The sequence below is a fragment of the Amblyomma americanum genome, chromosome 9 (assembly GCF_052857255.1).
Source record: "Amblyomma americanum isolate KBUSLIRL-KWMA chromosome 9, ASM5285725v1, whole genome shotgun sequence".
Lineage (NCBI taxonomy): Eukaryota > Metazoa > Arthropoda > Arachnida > Ixodida > Ixodidae > Amblyomma > Amblyomma americanum.
Genome location: NC_135505.1, coordinates 81,050,576 through 81,067,150, shown reverse-complemented (window position 1 = coordinate 81,067,150; position 16,575 = coordinate 81,050,576). Strand labels below are relative to the sequence as shown.

The following is a 16,575-nucleotide window of genomic DNA, read 5'->3' as shown; positions in this document are numbered from 1 at the left end:
TCTGTGAAACATTTCTATATCTTTACATCATCATTGAAGGATTAAGTACACAAGGCTTAGCATTATTGAATCATGTAAATTTGAGGAACGATAATAATTCATGTGAAGCAAATGGATCATTTAGACACAAGACCCATCCAATACCGTTACTACTAGTTTTCACCATATTTCAGTTCAAATTGGTGGCACAGCATAGATAAAGTTAAAGCCGTAACTATCCAGCCAAACTATATAACAATTACCACCAGGAAGAACTACTGCGCTGTTTAAGTGCTCTAGAAACCTTCGAGTTATTGTCATCATAGGTAGTCGAAAATGTCAGGTGAAGAAACGCCTGTCCCACTAACCTATGAGAGCAATCTGGCAATGGGCAGGTGCTGCAGAAGATGGTCAAAGCAGCTATAGGGGCTCCCCTGCAAACTTTGTGAATTTTAGTGGTGCAAAATAAACTATAAATTGCTCTAAGCGGTCTATCAGCGCCCTCTCACGTCAGCGGTTTTTTTGAACGCCTATTACCTTATGGATAAACTAGAAAAGTGACCAGGGTGAGAGTCGTGTGCGTTGTCACATATAATAGGGACTCTGAAATAAAAATACGAACGAGAACGGTTTGAAGAAGACGACGAGGGTGGCGATAAGGATGACGTGGATTAACCGAAGAATAAAGAAGATGAAAAAGAAGTACTCGCTGAAGTGGGAAGAGATGATTGGTAGAGATGAGAAGAAGAAGTGGACGACGACAAGGATTACGTGGACTAACGCGAGGACTATAAAAGCGCGAGGGAGAGCGAGGCGCGGGTGGGGGGGGGGGAGATCAGAGCTGCTGCCAGCCATCCGGTTTGTGCCACCAACGCCAACAACACCTGCAGCACCTCCACGGGCGCTTGGGCCGAGAGCTTATTCGACGCAGCCAGCGACGCCAGCCGAAGCACGTCGAACGCCGCCTCGACGCCGGCTACTGGATCCATTCAACGCCGCAGCCGAACCAAACCAACCGTGAGCACGAACGCCAACCACTAACAGTAGAACGCTAGTAGTAGACGCTGGTAGCAGTGTTCCCGGGTCGCGTGTATTTTTATCCTTTGTGTATTGTGTTAGTTTTGTCAGCTTCGTGCGCTAGCTTTTGTGCCATGCAGGGTGTATAAAATGTTCGTCTGTGTGGGTACACCTGTCACCTAGTCCATTTTTTCGGCCAGAGTGTTCTCTGGGGATAAGTTAAGTGGCGAGCCTGCAAGGATTCATTTCCCTGTTTCATTTTGCTTTTTCTCGGATCTTTCTGACCTCTCGACGGCAGAAAGTATGGATTTGGCAAAAACGTTAGAACTCGCGCTCAAGCTATGGTTAAGCAAGGAAGAGGCGATGTGTCTCTGTGACGAGGATAAAGAGGCAAAAAGGCAGAGCGAGGAAAGGGAGCAAGCACGCGCAGACGCTCGCGCAGACGCTCGCGAGACAGAAGAGCAGGAAGCGAGAAGAGCTCGCGAGGCAGAAGAGCGAGAAGATAAAAGAGCTCGCGAGGCAGAAGAACAGGAGAAGAAAAAAGACAGACCGGGATCAGGAGTTCCCTTTGTGGAAACAGGCGCATGTCGCGGGAGGTTATAAGGAGATCATGGACAGTGATCAACGTTTCTTAGCGGGTAGCGAATCTCCTTGACTGGCCAAAGATTGTGCAAGGAACCTGATGGCTCCTTTCGATGACAAAAGAGATGATCTGGACGCATATCTGCAACTATTCGAGCAGAGAGCTTTTGCGCCAGGCTGGGAGCATATGAATGGGCCACGGCATTGATCATGGGTTTAGTCAGGGAGGCTCTGAGTGCGTGTGGAAGGACGCTTGGCGCTGAATCTATGAACTATGAGAAAGTCAAGAAGGCACTCCTCCAAAGATTAAGGCTTACGGCAGAGGGTTTTCGTGAGAGATTTTGCACCGCGAATCTCTAGTATTCTGAAACCTCTAAGCTGTTTTCCTGTAGGCTGAACAACTATTTCGATAAGTGGCTTGATATGTCAAACACAAAAAAGGGTTTTGAAGGGTTGCATGACAAGCTGGTCACAGGAAAATTTTTAGCGTGTTGCAGCTCAAAGATCGTGTCATTCCTAGGGCGCCTGCGTCACGCGTCCCACCGCAGACAATTCCGAGAAGGGGGCTAGGAGGGCAAGAAGGAAAAAGGGGAACCAGCATGGAGAAATGAAAAAAGTGGGGAGGCGCATGGTGAGCAGGATAAAAGGAAAACAAAAGAAATATAACAAACGGGAGCTTGTTTGTCCTCTTTCAATGGAATGGTTTTTGAGCAAGGAAAAATTGGCCAAGTTCTCATTGATGCCGTGGGATAATGTCCGAAATTTGTGTATGAAATACGATTCCTTTTGTTCTGTTTAGCGACCTGTTTGAAAACCCGACTGGAGGAGGATGAAACGTATGCTTTCGAATGTATGTTATGGCAGACATATGTTCTTAGAAAATGGTAGGTTTGGCAGTCTGTGAATGTTGGCCTTGTGTTTGTTGAATCGCAACCTGAATGGTGTTTCTGTATCGCCGATGCATTGCATGCCGCTCACACCGCAGTGAATCATCTAGACTATGTTTGCACTGTCTCAATTTAGAGTTTCTTTGATTGTGAAAGCAAAGCCAGAGAAGGCACCTTTTGCAATGTCTGTTGTCAGCATGTGACAGCAAACCTTGTAGCATGATTTTCGGCAAGGGTTGACACCCGGAGTTCGGGATAGCATTGGGCGATGTTCTGTATTTAACAAAAATATCCTTGAGGTTCCTGCTGCGCCGGTATACCGCTCTTGGTTTGAGCGCCGCGGTGGTAATTGCGTGTCGCTCATTTTGATGGTGATGGCTATTGCAATGGCTTCTGCGGCCGCCGGATCCTGTGCCGTGAAGGACGCTTCAAGAAAAGGGGTGTTGACATGATTGACAGCAGCACAAGCTTATCTGTCGGGCCGTACATAGGAAGCCACATCTACATAGAGTAGCCGAGGTGTCTTGGCCGTATTGCCTACGGAAGCTGTGAAAACGGGAAAACGGGCCTGACGGCGCGGAGTCTGTGACTCGTGGTTCATATGGCGAGGAACCGAAGAAATTTGTGGCATCACTGCGAACGATGTAATCTTTCGTACAGTGTTACTACTGTTAGGTTGTCGGCTTTGGAAGGCTCCATTTCTTCATAACTATCTTTAGCGGAATCTTGCTAGTCGTGGTTACGTAGTTTTCTCTTTTTGTAATGAAAAGTTGATTAGTGGACTTAGAATATCTTACTTTTATTTTTAGTCCTACGTCATTTTAACAAATAAGAAGAGGCTATTGTCCAAATAACAGCGGTAGTGACAACGAAAAGAACCGATCTTTGTGATTTGCCGTTAATCGTACATTGTGGCAATGACGTCAGCACTAATTGCTATTAATTCACTCGCCCTTTATAAAAGGTGTAATAAAACAGGACGCACCCAGGAGATCAGGATTATTTATTACAGCATCAACGGCATTCAAAAAAATTACATGCCCGGGGTTAGGGAAACGGAAGCCGCATTTTCTCACCTCAAGTAATAGGGTATCTTGCTAAATTATCGCTTGTATGTACGTAACTAATATTCTATTCTTTTTGAGGTTCGGAAAAGATCTATTTCGGAATGCAGCGTTTATTATGCCTTCGGCTAAAATAAATTTTTGGCAGCCCGTAACTGTAGTGCGTTCCACCATCGCAGCAAGGATCTTTTCTCGAGTGGCTCTAGAATGAGCCTTTTAAGGCAGCTAGCTTTTTTAATATTTTTTAAGTCCCAGCGATATTCGTAAAATAGTTACTCCGGAGAAGATGCAACTTTCGTCCGGAGTAAAGCGTCCTGGGTACCGATGATATTTCTTTCCTGTGAGGTTGCAAGACTTCGGCGCTTGGTGTTCGGTTAGTATTCGAATGTAAGTGCATTGTGTATCTTCTTATAGGTCTCCAAAAGAGTGAAGACTGCCTATATCTAAACCTATGGACACCGACGCTAATCACAACATCGCGGCTCCCAGTCATGGCATGGCTCCATGGCGGGGAGTGTCTAAATGGATCAGCTGCCATGCGCTTGAATTGCGGTGCCAATCTGGCTGCTCTTGGAAAAGTGGTCGTACTCACCATTGCCTACAGGTGCTTTTTTGTAGTGTAGCTGCATGTCGTTGCACACTACTGCTTTTCATGATCGGAGAGAAGCAAGGTAATTTCATTCCGTTAAAGTTTCAAGAGCGCGCTTGAAGGTCAATAGGAAGTAACTCACCCTAATTTACGAGAAAAAAAAAACATGCCGCAAGGGTAACAAGAAGCGCCATAAAGAAAGTAACTCTCGTACTCATAAATATTTATCTCTCGTATCAAGGATACAAAGATGGCGTGAAGCTAAGAAATAATGCCAGTCACAAAGTGTTCCTGTGCTCATGAATTTTTTATCTCCTGTATTTATCTGAAATATCTAAAAGTTTTTGAAACACAGGCCGAAACTCATTATTCATTCGCATCCGCCTCAGCGCTAACGTACTGCTATAGCTCTCTTGAAGCTGTAAGATGCAGGATAGGCAGATGTGAATGAGCTAATAATCGACAGTACACAACCTGCCTTCAGAAAGATATATTTTAAGAAAGATGGTGAGAGCAGAATTTGTATTTTGCACAGAAAACGGTTGGGCAGAAAGTCCAAGATAAGATGAAGCGCGTTAGCAGAGCAAAGAAAAAACTTTCATTTTTATTCAAGGTTTCTGAAATTCGTAGAGGTCTGCGTTTGAAAACCTTACATCAGGCATGTTACAGGCTGGTATAGCACACACATCAAGAACGAAAAGAGGATACAAAAATGATTTCCGCTTAGCAATTGCCCTGCTTAAAATTTTCAACCTTCCAGAATATATTCATAATGCCGCGAAGCTTGCTTTTTGTCTGATCTTATCGCGGCAGGCACGCCGCATTATCAATTTTCTGGGACGCGAGACGCGACCAGAGTTATCTCGATTTTCCCTAGCCTCGCGCAAGTGTGCCTACTATGTTCTGGAACTTTCCTTGCCGCCTTTAAAATCGAGCACGGCTAAGAATACTTTAATAGGCTGGCTTACGTCCGCTAAGAACAGCTCTGAAAACTCAGCGGCGGCGATAGCAGCGAACGTGCTCGGCGGTCGTCGACTAACAGAATGCCCGCCGCTCTTAGCCGTGCTCGATTTTAAAGGCGGCAAGGAAAGTTCCAGAACATAGTAGGCACACTTGCGCAAGGCTAGGAAAACTCGAGATAACTCTGGTCGCGTCTCGCGTCCCAGAAAATAGATAATGCAGCGTGCCTGCCGCGATAAGAAGATCAGACAAAAAGCAAGCTTCGCGGCATTACTCCCCCCTTGCTGGCTCACGTCGAATAGGGCTTGGGGTGGCACGTCGAGGCGCGGGCTTGCGTACTGCAGCGACGTAACTCATGGCTCGAGCTTGAGGTTCAGTCGTCGCAGAAGGGGAGCCAAGCGCATGCCGCACTTCTTCACGGACGACTTCCGTCAGGCTCGCTACTTGAGGTTGTGAAGATGATGGCAGCAGCCGGCGTAGTTCTTCGCGGGCGATTTCACGGATGATCTCCCGCAAGTCGCTGGTTGTAGTCGTCGTGTCCGGAAAGCTGGAGCAGACCTGCGGTGGTCGGTTGTACTGCCTTGTGCGGGCGTCCAGGGTCTTCTCAATCGTTGACGCTTCTTCGGCGAATTCGGCGACAGTCTTGGGCGGATTTCGTACGAGGCCAGCGAAAAGAGACTCCTTTACGCCCTGCATTATATATCCGGTTTTCTTCTCCTCCGTCATATTCGGGTCAGCTCGGCGGAAAAGACGCTGCATTTCTTCGACGTACATGCTGACAGTTTCGTTTGGGTGCTGCATCCGTGAGTCCAGCAGCATCTGCGCCTTTTCCTTCCGGAGAATGTTGGTAAACGCCTTCACGACTTCAGACTTGAATAATTTCCAGGTCTTCAAGGTAGTCTCGTGGTTTTCGTACCACGTTCTTGCAGGACCGTCAAGGGAAAAGAAAACATAGTGAAGCTTCATGTCATCTTCCCACCTGTTAAATGTAGCCACGCGCTCAAAGTTGTCTATCCAATCTTCCGGATCGTCGGCAGGGTAGCCGTGGAAGGTTGGAGGCACCCGTGGCTGGTGGAGCATGACAGGGGTGGACGTGGCTAGCTCGGTCATGGTGGGCGCTGGAGCTTGTTGTCGTTGTCGAGTAGGATCCGATAGTAATCCGTGCTGAGCTTGCAGGCCTTGAAGACGGCGGCTGTGTCGTACCTCGGGATCTTCTTGGCTCTCGTTCTCTACGGTGGATCTTCCAGGTTGGGTTGGGTGCAGTACCCCGCACCTCCACCAGATGTCACGAGGTGGTGACGGGAACTCCGACGGGGTCACGTAGCACCGACTGGGGTCCGGTCTTGAGGAGGGCACAGAGCAGCTCGTAAGAGAATACTTTAATAGGCTGGCTTACGCCCGCTAAGAACAGCTCTGAAAACTCAGCGGCGGCGATAGCAGCGAACGTGCTCGGCGGTCGTCGACTAACAGAATGCCCGCCGCTCTTAGCCGTGCTCGATTTTAAAGGCGGCAAGGAAAGTTCCAGAACATAGTAGGCACACTTGCGCGAGGCTAGGAAAAATCGAGATAACTCTGGTCGCGTCTCGCGTCCCAGAAAATTGATAATGCGGCGTGCCTGCCGCGATAAGAAGATCAGACAAAAAGCAAGTTTCGCGGCAATATTGTGAATAGCTTTAAACTTTGGAACTCCGCTTATATGTCCTCATCTTAGCGCCAGGAGGTACTTCTGGCATCAGGGAGTTTGCCGCAGGCCGAATGCAGTGACTGCCTATTTCACAGGTTAATTGCCGGCAGAGAAGTCTACGACTATCTATCGCTTCGCGACGCCGGTTCTCTGATACCGGCTGCCACTGACCTAAGGTGTTTAAATATGCTATATATACACACGCTTGCCTTAACAATTCATTACAAAGAAAATTACTGCATAAAAGATTTGCGCTTAATTCACCCTTAGAGTCTTTTGGCGAAAGAAGCTTGATGTTGATTCCTCCAAAAATTGCTACGTAAAGCATGCACCATCACGCTGGTTAGGGTGCTCGAGTGTGGATACGTGTGAAGATTTTTTTCTTCGTAGTTTTCAGTAACTATTTCCAATTTACATGCCTTTGCGCTTTGCCCCAATATTCATGCTGCAGTCGTATGGTTTCCTGTATGAAGGCACAGAGGATGCTCCGGGAAACCAGGGTCTCCACGACCCGGCGTTGGCACTGCAGTGGATACAAGACAACGTCGCTGTCTTCGGCGGCGACCCAGCGGAAGTGACGTTATTCGGATGAAGCGCTGGTGGTATCGCCACCGGTTTTCACCTGTTATCGCAAGGAAGCAAACATTTGTTCAAGCGAGCGATCATGCAGAGCGGGCCTGCGACAAAAATAGACTGCACGAAAGAGCGATCGTTGATGTTGAGATACACCAATGACTTTACTCAGATCTTTGGTCGCAGCAATGGTAGCATCCACACCAACTTGTCGTTAGACTTGGTGTCGTGCCTTCGAAATGTAAACGCCATTTTAATCTCCTCAGTGGAGCAAACTTTTGCTGACGAAGGCAGTCGTCTGTTTGAACCAATTTTCAGGGATGAGTTCTTTCCCGTGGACCCCAGTGAAGCTGCATTTCCGGGTGACAAAGACGTAATAATTGGATACGTCGCCAATAAAGGAAGCATCATGCTCTACAAGAGTTTCAGAGACACGTTCTCTCAAATTCTACCTCCCAGAGAAATTAACAAGGTAGAAATGATTCAGTTCCTGGCAACTCGCTAGCCGGATCTGTCTCTCCCCCACCTAATCCACCTCCAGCAGATATATATGGCGAATATTACAAAGGATTACAAAGGCCTGAGACAAGCACTGTCTGATATCAAGAGAGATGAACATGTTGTGGGTGCGACCTTCCAAACTGCTGAAAGGTTGGCCGATGCCCCAGCTTCAGCCGCCGGTGGCAATAGTGTCTATGTCTACGACATGAATTACGTGTCGGCCTGCAACAAAAGACAGACTTGGTTTGGTATGACGCACGGAGACGAAATACCTTTCGTGTTCGGGAGACCTTTTGACTTTGACGGTGGATGTACAAGCGATATTACATTCAGCAGGGCAGTCATCGAATTATGGAGCAGTTTCGCTAAAGCAAGGTAAGCCATAAAGGGTGGGGTTTCGTCTGGCTGTTTTGTTGAGGCCTTGGTTGTGTAGATCTCACGTCCCTGAACCCGTGAAAACACTCCCGGCAAATCAAAGCGCATGTGCTTCGACACGCAGCGCGCATAAAGCTGTGCCGGTAATAAAGCATTGCGGAGATTGATCCTCTTCGACGTGTAAAAGTACTCTTAATCAGTTTAATTGACTTTACTAGAAGCCACAGGCAATAGACAATACGACATCGAATAGTTATTTTTCGACAAGAAAGGAAATAAGACCGCCTGCGTTGCTACTCAATAAGTATTTTTTAAGGCGGATAAGTGTGCAGATAAAATGATATGTTTATGAACAGAGTGAATAATAATATTTTTTTACGACACTTAGACATGGCTGTCAATACACAGGATGTTCTTTACGATACGAAGAGCTTTCGGCTTCTTACATATCTGCAATCTCATTCACGCAGCAAACAGAAATTTAACGAGATCAATCTTTATAAAAAGGAATATCTCTCAGGTAAATGTGAACCTAACGCCGCATTGCGATGATAAAGGTTTTCCAGGGCAAACTCTGTGATCATCGGTATTCCTCGCTCGTATGCATTGCAGGAAGAGGTTCGTTAGAAACAAGCGTGATTTTTGTTTTCTCAAAAGAGGAATTTCGCTTCCCTTATAATTTAATAGGTGTACACTGGTTCTGATTCTTCGAAAATATTTCGCGAATTTATCCCCCTTGCTACAATGATATAATGCGCAGATGCATATTGTAAGAATTTTTTAATATTGCGCAATGCAAAGTATGTTATAGCTATGAATTAATGTACTGGCAATTGTGCTACTATCCAAGATTTTAAGATTATTTTACATAATGGAACTCAAGCAAATTTTCTTAAGCAACAGACAATGCCTGCACAGTTTTAATATTTATAAACAGCTCGGTAAGGGCACTGAACCGTTTCTTGCACTTTACCTTTAGAGCTTTAGCAATGGGTAAAAATGTACGTGATAGAAGCTGTGATGTGCAAAGTGTATGGCGCGCTTACATAGCGGGAGTCGTGGTTGTCTTTCACCAAAATACGGTTGTCGCAACCCTTTAGAAACTGCTCTCTTTCCTTCTACATTGCATAGTGCTTATTGGACCTAATGGTATTAAGTGGCCGATGTTTTTGCCAAACTCCATGTCCGTTCTCAACATCAAAAGCAAGGGCTCAGCAGTTTCAAGCGCGAAGATGGACTCTCGACGTTACGCACTCAAGGGGCTTGGACTGTGTTAAATTCCAAAGGTATTGTTTTATGAAGCAACCAAATATACCTCCTAGAGTTGCGGACGGAATCGAGGGTTGGTAATAAATTGTTGTTGGTCCTAAAGCTGTCTTATCTCGAAATAAACGGCATGAAGCATGCATCGGAACAGTAAATATGACCTCAATGCATGGTATGACTGGATGGAGAATGAAAGTAAGATGAAAAAGGGCAAATGCTTTATTGGGAAAAGTAACAGAATTTGTTTCTTTATAACACCTTCATGCGTTTTGTAATTCATGTATTGCATTAGGAAATCACAGATAATTATGCTTTCTCGTGACGAAGAGCACGTCAGGAATGCTGTTCATGTTCCTACAGCTCTTCACAAGTCATTAGCTCAAAATAAAATAATGTTTTCACTAAGAATAGTTGATGTGCAACGAATGATAAGACACCAGAAATGGGTTTAACGTAAAGGGACTAAGCTTATGTGTACCTAAAAGTTTCATCACTGAAGAACGGTTGAAATTTCTACATAAGCTTTTCCTTGGCCACACATCATCTTTTTTTATCTTGTTTCACGACGATAGTTTAGCATTGGTTTTAACGACTTTAGGTTTCGATTATGAGGGTTTAGCGTCCCAAAGCGACTCAGGCTATGAGGGACGCCGTAGTGAAGGGCTCAGGAAATTACGACCACCTGGGGTGTTTTAACGCGCACAGACGTCGCACAGTACAGGGGCCTCTAGAATTTCGCCTCCATCGAAATTCGACCGCCGCCGCCGGGATCGAACCCGCGTCTTTCGGGCCAGCAGCCGAGCGCCATAACCACTCAGCCTCCGCGAGGCCCCGTTTTAACGACTTTAGAGTGCATACATGGGTACACAGCCTTACGGTGCAGTTGGAACACCGATGCTTCTCTTTCGTTCCGTGCGGCGTCACCGCGAATGAAATCTAAGTTAACCAATTAAAAACCTGTATTTTCTCACGTCGTTGACAGAAATACGAAGGCGTGCCTCTGTCCTTGCGGCGCCATCTCTCGTTATGGAATTCTACGGAATGTTTACTAATGTAGGTCGTGAAGATGCGAGTTTAACATATGCCCTAAGAGAACCTGGACTTTATTATAGTACCGAGAAGAATGTGAGAGTAGCTATATCAAAGCCCGGTGCGCACGCGTTGACAGAAACCCTTGCCTCAACGATCGAAAGCGCTAAGACAAACGAAAGTGGACAGCAATGAGGACTTCAAGAATACTTTGATTCGGTTCGATTTGCTGTGTGCTGAACAAATTACGAAGAATAGTAATATTTTAAGCTGAGTTCGGCCTGCTACACAGACCTCAAAATCGATCCTACTTGGTACATTGCTCGTAATGTAGGCTTACAAAAAATGTTGTTGCTCGCTGCAGTTGTAGTTAGAAAGATATGTTGACCAAATTGAGAATGAACCCTGCGTTTGCAGTCCTTATTTCAGGATCGCATTGGTCAAGGTTTCTGAGGCGGCTGGGTGTAAAACCCATTTCTGGCCTGCTCCTGCGTAGATCACGGCGGCCTCCCATTGGTCAGGAATTGGCGAAGGAATAGACATATAGCCTTGTTTGACGAAAATGAGTGAGTGAGGTTCCGTTTGGTGTGTGCTTAGCTTTCTTTCATCTCTGTCTTAACAGAGTTGCCGCTCTTTCTTTCCTTTTTCCCTCCTTTGTTCTCTCACGTTCAGGGTAGCCTACTGGGCATCGCCTGGTCAACCCTCCTGCCCTCCGTCATTCTCTTTCTGTCTCTCTCTCTCTGTGCCCTATTCGATAGTCGGAACGTTTTATGCCTGCAAGACCGTTATTTTGGGCCACGATATTCTTTCCTCTATGATACGTAGCGGATGATGCTCTCATGAGTAGCTGTTAAAAAGTCCCTTTTGCAAAATCGGTTGTGATGAATAGTGACTTGAACTTCGAGCCTCATCTGCTTATTCGGTTGTGTATTATGAATAAATTTTTCTCTTATCACTCAGGCCGCCAGATATTATAAGTTGTCTTGAGATAAACGACTTAAAATACAATCCGAACTATATTTTTCTGACTTCCCCTCATCGGAAGCAAAACTTGTTGGATGCTTTCGAGATCGTTTATTAGGGGAATTCTGGTCTCACTACTCTCCGCAGTTTTTCAGCACCCTTTGATGCTGGGAGACTTCATTAACAACCTCACGAACCGATTAATTACTTACTGTCAGTTCGTGATAAACGTTCTGCTTTTTTTCTCCCTCAGCAACATTTCCGCCTCAACCAACCCGCCTATATCGCTGCCACCGGTTTGGAAATGCCAAGTTTTTTTTCACTCAGGCCACTTATTCTCATCAATATCACTTGAGCATCATCTCAAAATGGCGACGAAATTGGTAGCGAAACCTAACGCACAACCGATGGATTCAAAAACTCCAATTCTTTCCCATGCTACCTAGAAGGCAAAAAAAAATCTATCGGATTAACAAGGCATGCTTACTTGAAATCTTCAGCGAAAGCCTTCATAGGTCGCAAATCTCACGCGAAGGCGAGGGTTGCTAGCGCTGATGCTTCTTACACTATTGCTGCCGAACGCTTTCCTAACACAAATTTCGTGCTAGACGGAGATTCATCCAGTGGTGGTCTGTGTGGGTGTGTGTGTGCTGCTTTTTTGTATTCTTACGCAGCACACATACATCGTAGACATCTCTGCTTTAACTGATATTCATGCTTGTCTTCCTGAACCGATGGCGCTCTAAGGAGTTGAAGCAACGAGCTTTTTGTTTTCGCAGCTTACAAATAGGGTCTGCGCGCTTGGTAGACCAATGAAGATAAAAAATGGATCCAGGCAAATTTACTTGTTTGGGGAGCAAATCGTAAAGTTGCCGCCACCTTTAGTGCAGGTGAAAGGTGGCTATAGTACCAAAATGTCAACCGAGCAAAATTCAGGAATTTTCTGTGACAATGCTTGGAAAGTAAGATTTCATGTTTGGCTGTGTATGCTGTTCTTGCCAGGTTTGATCGCAAAGGGAAGGAGACTAGTGGTAGTCGCGCTGCTCAGAGTTGTCTCATAATCTCGATGGCTGCATTTAAAATACGTGAATCAAGGCTTATGGAGGCACAAGGCATAAATTCCTACGCCCTCTCCGGAATCCCATTTTGCCCAGGAGCCGATTGGAGAGCTGCGCTGCAGAAAACCGCCACAAGTTAAGCTATTTCGAGAAAATGTGAGTGATGTCACGAAGGCGTCGCCTCTCTGAATTGAGATCAGTGTGCTAAGATCGCCTACGCCCTAAGCGAAAAACGAAAACAAGCAATGTAAATACATTTTAGCTTATCCTAGTCATTTCTTGTTAATTTGGAGTCCATTTGCCTGTATACCTAAAAGTTAAAATAATGTTTTCTAAATATACTGGGAGTATAAAAAAGCATTCTTACAAATATGTCCAAAATATGACTTATTTCTACCGCAATAAAAATAAACAAAATTCAGCTAGGCTTAAGAACGACCCACAAACTGAGTTTACCGCATGCGCTTTCGAACTAATTATAAACATATGTCACTAAAACATTCTCTTTTTTCAGTTCTAAAAACGTACATATTTCATAATAGATAGATAGATAATGAGGAGGAGGGAAAGGCAGGGATGTTAACCTGAAAGGGGTTCCGGTTGGCTACCTTGCGCTGGGGAAGAGGAATTAGGTGACTAAAAGGAGGATGAGAGAAGAGGAAAAAGGCATAACACACACACACGCACAACGCTGTCACAATTTGTCACTCAATCCAGTCGCTCTCAAGTAGGCAAAGAGGGTCTTGTATGCCTTCAGGGCAGTCGACTGCTGTGGCCACGGACCGAGGATCTATTGCTCTGTTAATGTGCGAGGATCGAGGCGGTCCATGTCAGAACACAGTGTATGTCTTGCACTCGCAAATGCAGGGCACTCACAGAGATGGGCGATGGTCTCCTCAAAACCACAGCTTTGGCAGGCAGGGCTGTCGACCATCCCCATCCGGAAAGCATAGTGCTTGGTAAAAGCAACACCGATCCATAAACGGCACAACAATGTTGCTTCGCGACGTGCTAAGTTACGTGGAAGCCGAAAGCGCAGTCCAGGGTCCAGTGCCTTGAGGCGGAGGTTGCAAACCTCTCCCGTGTTCCACGCTGAAAGTGTGAGCTCCACCTCCAAAGGACGAAGCCCACACACACGCAGCGTTAGGTTTTCATATTGGGATCCTCACTGGAAGTTCATCGTTGTGAGCAGAACGCGCAGCCGCATCGGCCTGGTGATTACCGTTAATATCACAGTGTCCTGGCAGCCATTGAAAAACGTTTCATGACCTTTAGATACGGTGCCGTGATACAGTAGACGGATCTCAGCATCAAGTTGTTCCTGCGACCTGCGGCGTAGCGCAGCTTGCAGCGCTTGAAGGGATGCTTTAGAGTCGGTCCAACCATGTGGAGGATTTCGACTGATGAACTCAACCGCAGCCCGTAAGGCTGCGAGTTCCGCACCAGTTGAAGATGTTGGATAGGTCGTCTTCACTTTCATGAAGATGTATCTGGCCGGTATCACCACCGACCCCGCAGAACTGGTCGAGTGTACTGATCCATCTGTGTAAACATGAATGCGATGACTGTGATAAGAATGCAGCTGATTCAATGTCAGTTTGAGAGCAGCCAGTGATACACCAGCTTTCTTCGTAATGCCTGGAACAAAAACAGAACCCGAGGGTCATGAAGACTCCATAAGGGTGAGCACGGTCTTGACGCAGGGGTGAAATCCGATGGAAGATATGCGCGATGGGCTTCACTTACTTTGCGAATGCAGTACCCGGCCTCATTATTGGGAGTGTTGCGAGGTGATAACAGGGAACCTGCGTGAGGTGCCGAATATGTGTTTCTATGGTGTCCACAGCAATGTATGTAGTAACAGGATGTTCCCGGGCACGAGCAGTTGCTGCTCTTGATGCACATTTAGGCAGTCCAAGCCAGATACAGAGAGCTTGCTCTTGCACACTTTGAAGAGTCTTGATATTTGTCTTTCTAATGGAACTGAATATCGGAAGACTGTACCGCATGTAGCCCAGAAACAGAGAACGGTACCGTTGTAGCATTGAGCGCACTAATGCGCCCCAGGACTTTCCCGCGAGGAAAGAGAGGACATGAAAGATCGCCATTACTTTATTTCTCATGTCGTAGATATTTGGACTCCACGACAGGTTCCTCCTGATGAAACCAACAAGGAATCTGTGGCTTCTCTAATACGGAATGGCTTCGCCATTGATGCGAATGGTGTAACGTGACATTATTTTGTGTGTGAATGCCACAAGTGAACACTTTTTGGTCGAAGTGTTCAGGCCCTGCAAGCGAAGATAAGGTGACAATTTCTATGCCGCCTTTTGAACTCTTGCACGAACTTGAGGACGGGTCACCGCTGATGCCCAAATACTGATATTATCTGCATATATAGAGATCTGAGCAGATTGTGGCAATACGTCGACCAGGCCGATGAGAGCAAGGTTTAAGAGAACTGGGCTCAGCACTCCACCCTGAGGGACTCCACGCGAATTTCGGCGTAAGGACGTTGGTCCGTCCGCAGTCAGGACAAAAAACGACCTCTCTGATAAATAGCTGCATATCCACCTGAACGTGCAGCCTCCGATCTCAGAAGCTTCCATTGCGTCCAAAATGCCCTGATGCGTTACGTTGTCGTACGCGCCCTTGATATCCAAAACCAATGCGACGGTCAATCTTTTCAAACTTTTGCTGTGTTGCACCGACTTTACAAGGTCAACCACGTTGTCGATAGAAGAGCTGCCTCGTCGGAACCCAGACATGAAGGTATGATAAATTTGATATCGCTCCAAGTAACATTACACGTGTGTGAGCAACATTCTTTCCAAGAATTTGCCGACGCAGCTGGTGAGTGCAAATGGACTGTATGATGAAAGGTCGAGCGGTGATTTCCCCGGTTTAAGAAGTGGAACCAGACGACTTATCTTCCAATCATGAGGAACTATGCCCGTCGAGCTTCTTGGCCAAGGCTGCCAAATGCGGAGTACGTCACACCATCGGACCCTGGCGATGATGACCTTGTACAACAAGCCAACGCAGCATCAAGTTCTTCCATGGAGAATAGCACATCCATCAGAGAATCCCCTGAGGGTGGAACATTGTTCCAGTGCAGTGTTGCGCAATGATTCGGAGAGCCTGTTTGTCTTGCGCAGAAATCTTCGGCTACTTCAACCACACTGCGCCTTTGGTGGAGCGCGACGGATTTGAACGGGTAGCCCTGTTGAGGAGATGTGCGAAGACCCCGAATTACACGCCAAACGCGTGACAAAGGCTTTAGTGGATCAAGTGTTTGGCAAGTTGTCCTCCAGCGTTGTGTTTGCAGTGCCTGAATTCTGCGATGAATCTCCTGCTGTATGCGCCTAGCATCTCTTAGGTCTAGGCGCGACTTTGTGCGTCGGTATCTGCGCTCTGCCCTGCGCCATTGTGATCGCAGTCGCTGCAAATCGAAGTCAAAATCGGTACAGTTAGCGACAGGGATAAAGGGGCAGGTGCTGTGTTCCATGGCTTACTTAATTTTTTTTTTCAAGACCGGTTGAGAAGCCCTCTGTGCCAGCAGCCTCCATAAGTAATTTAAGAACTGTCCAGTCAATGTACTGCCTACACGTGGCTGGAGAAATGTGGAATTGCCGGTAATAATCAGATAGGTTGGGATATGATCGCTGCCATGGGTTTTTACATCCCAAAACCACCGCACGCTATTGGTAAGGCACTGTGAAACGAAAGTCAAGTCCAAGCAGCTGCTATAAGTCACCCCTCGAATATAGGTCGGGCTTCCGTCATAAAGGCACTGGAGGTCATGGTCAGAGGCGAAGGACACAAGCTGCCTTCCCCTAACGTCCATCCTATCGCCTCCCCACATGATGTGATGAGCATTGAAGTCACCCATAATGACCCACGGAGCAGGTGTAGCTGCCATCAAACCAGTCAACCTTCTGGCGTCGAAACGACTTGATGGCGCCAAGTACACCGCCAGTAGCGTAAACGTCATGTCTCGGCTCTTCACTGTCAGGTAAACGTACTGATTGTCTTCGTTGGGAGGAAC

General features: G+C 46.5%; 1 pseudogene; it reads left to right on the top strand.

The window, feature by feature from the left end:
- LOC144103458 (acetylcholinesterase-like) overlaps window positions 1–8,215 on the top strand; it is a 74,131-nt pseudogene extending 65,916 nt beyond the window's left edge.
- Window positions 8,216–16,575: the final 8,360 nt, after the last annotated feature.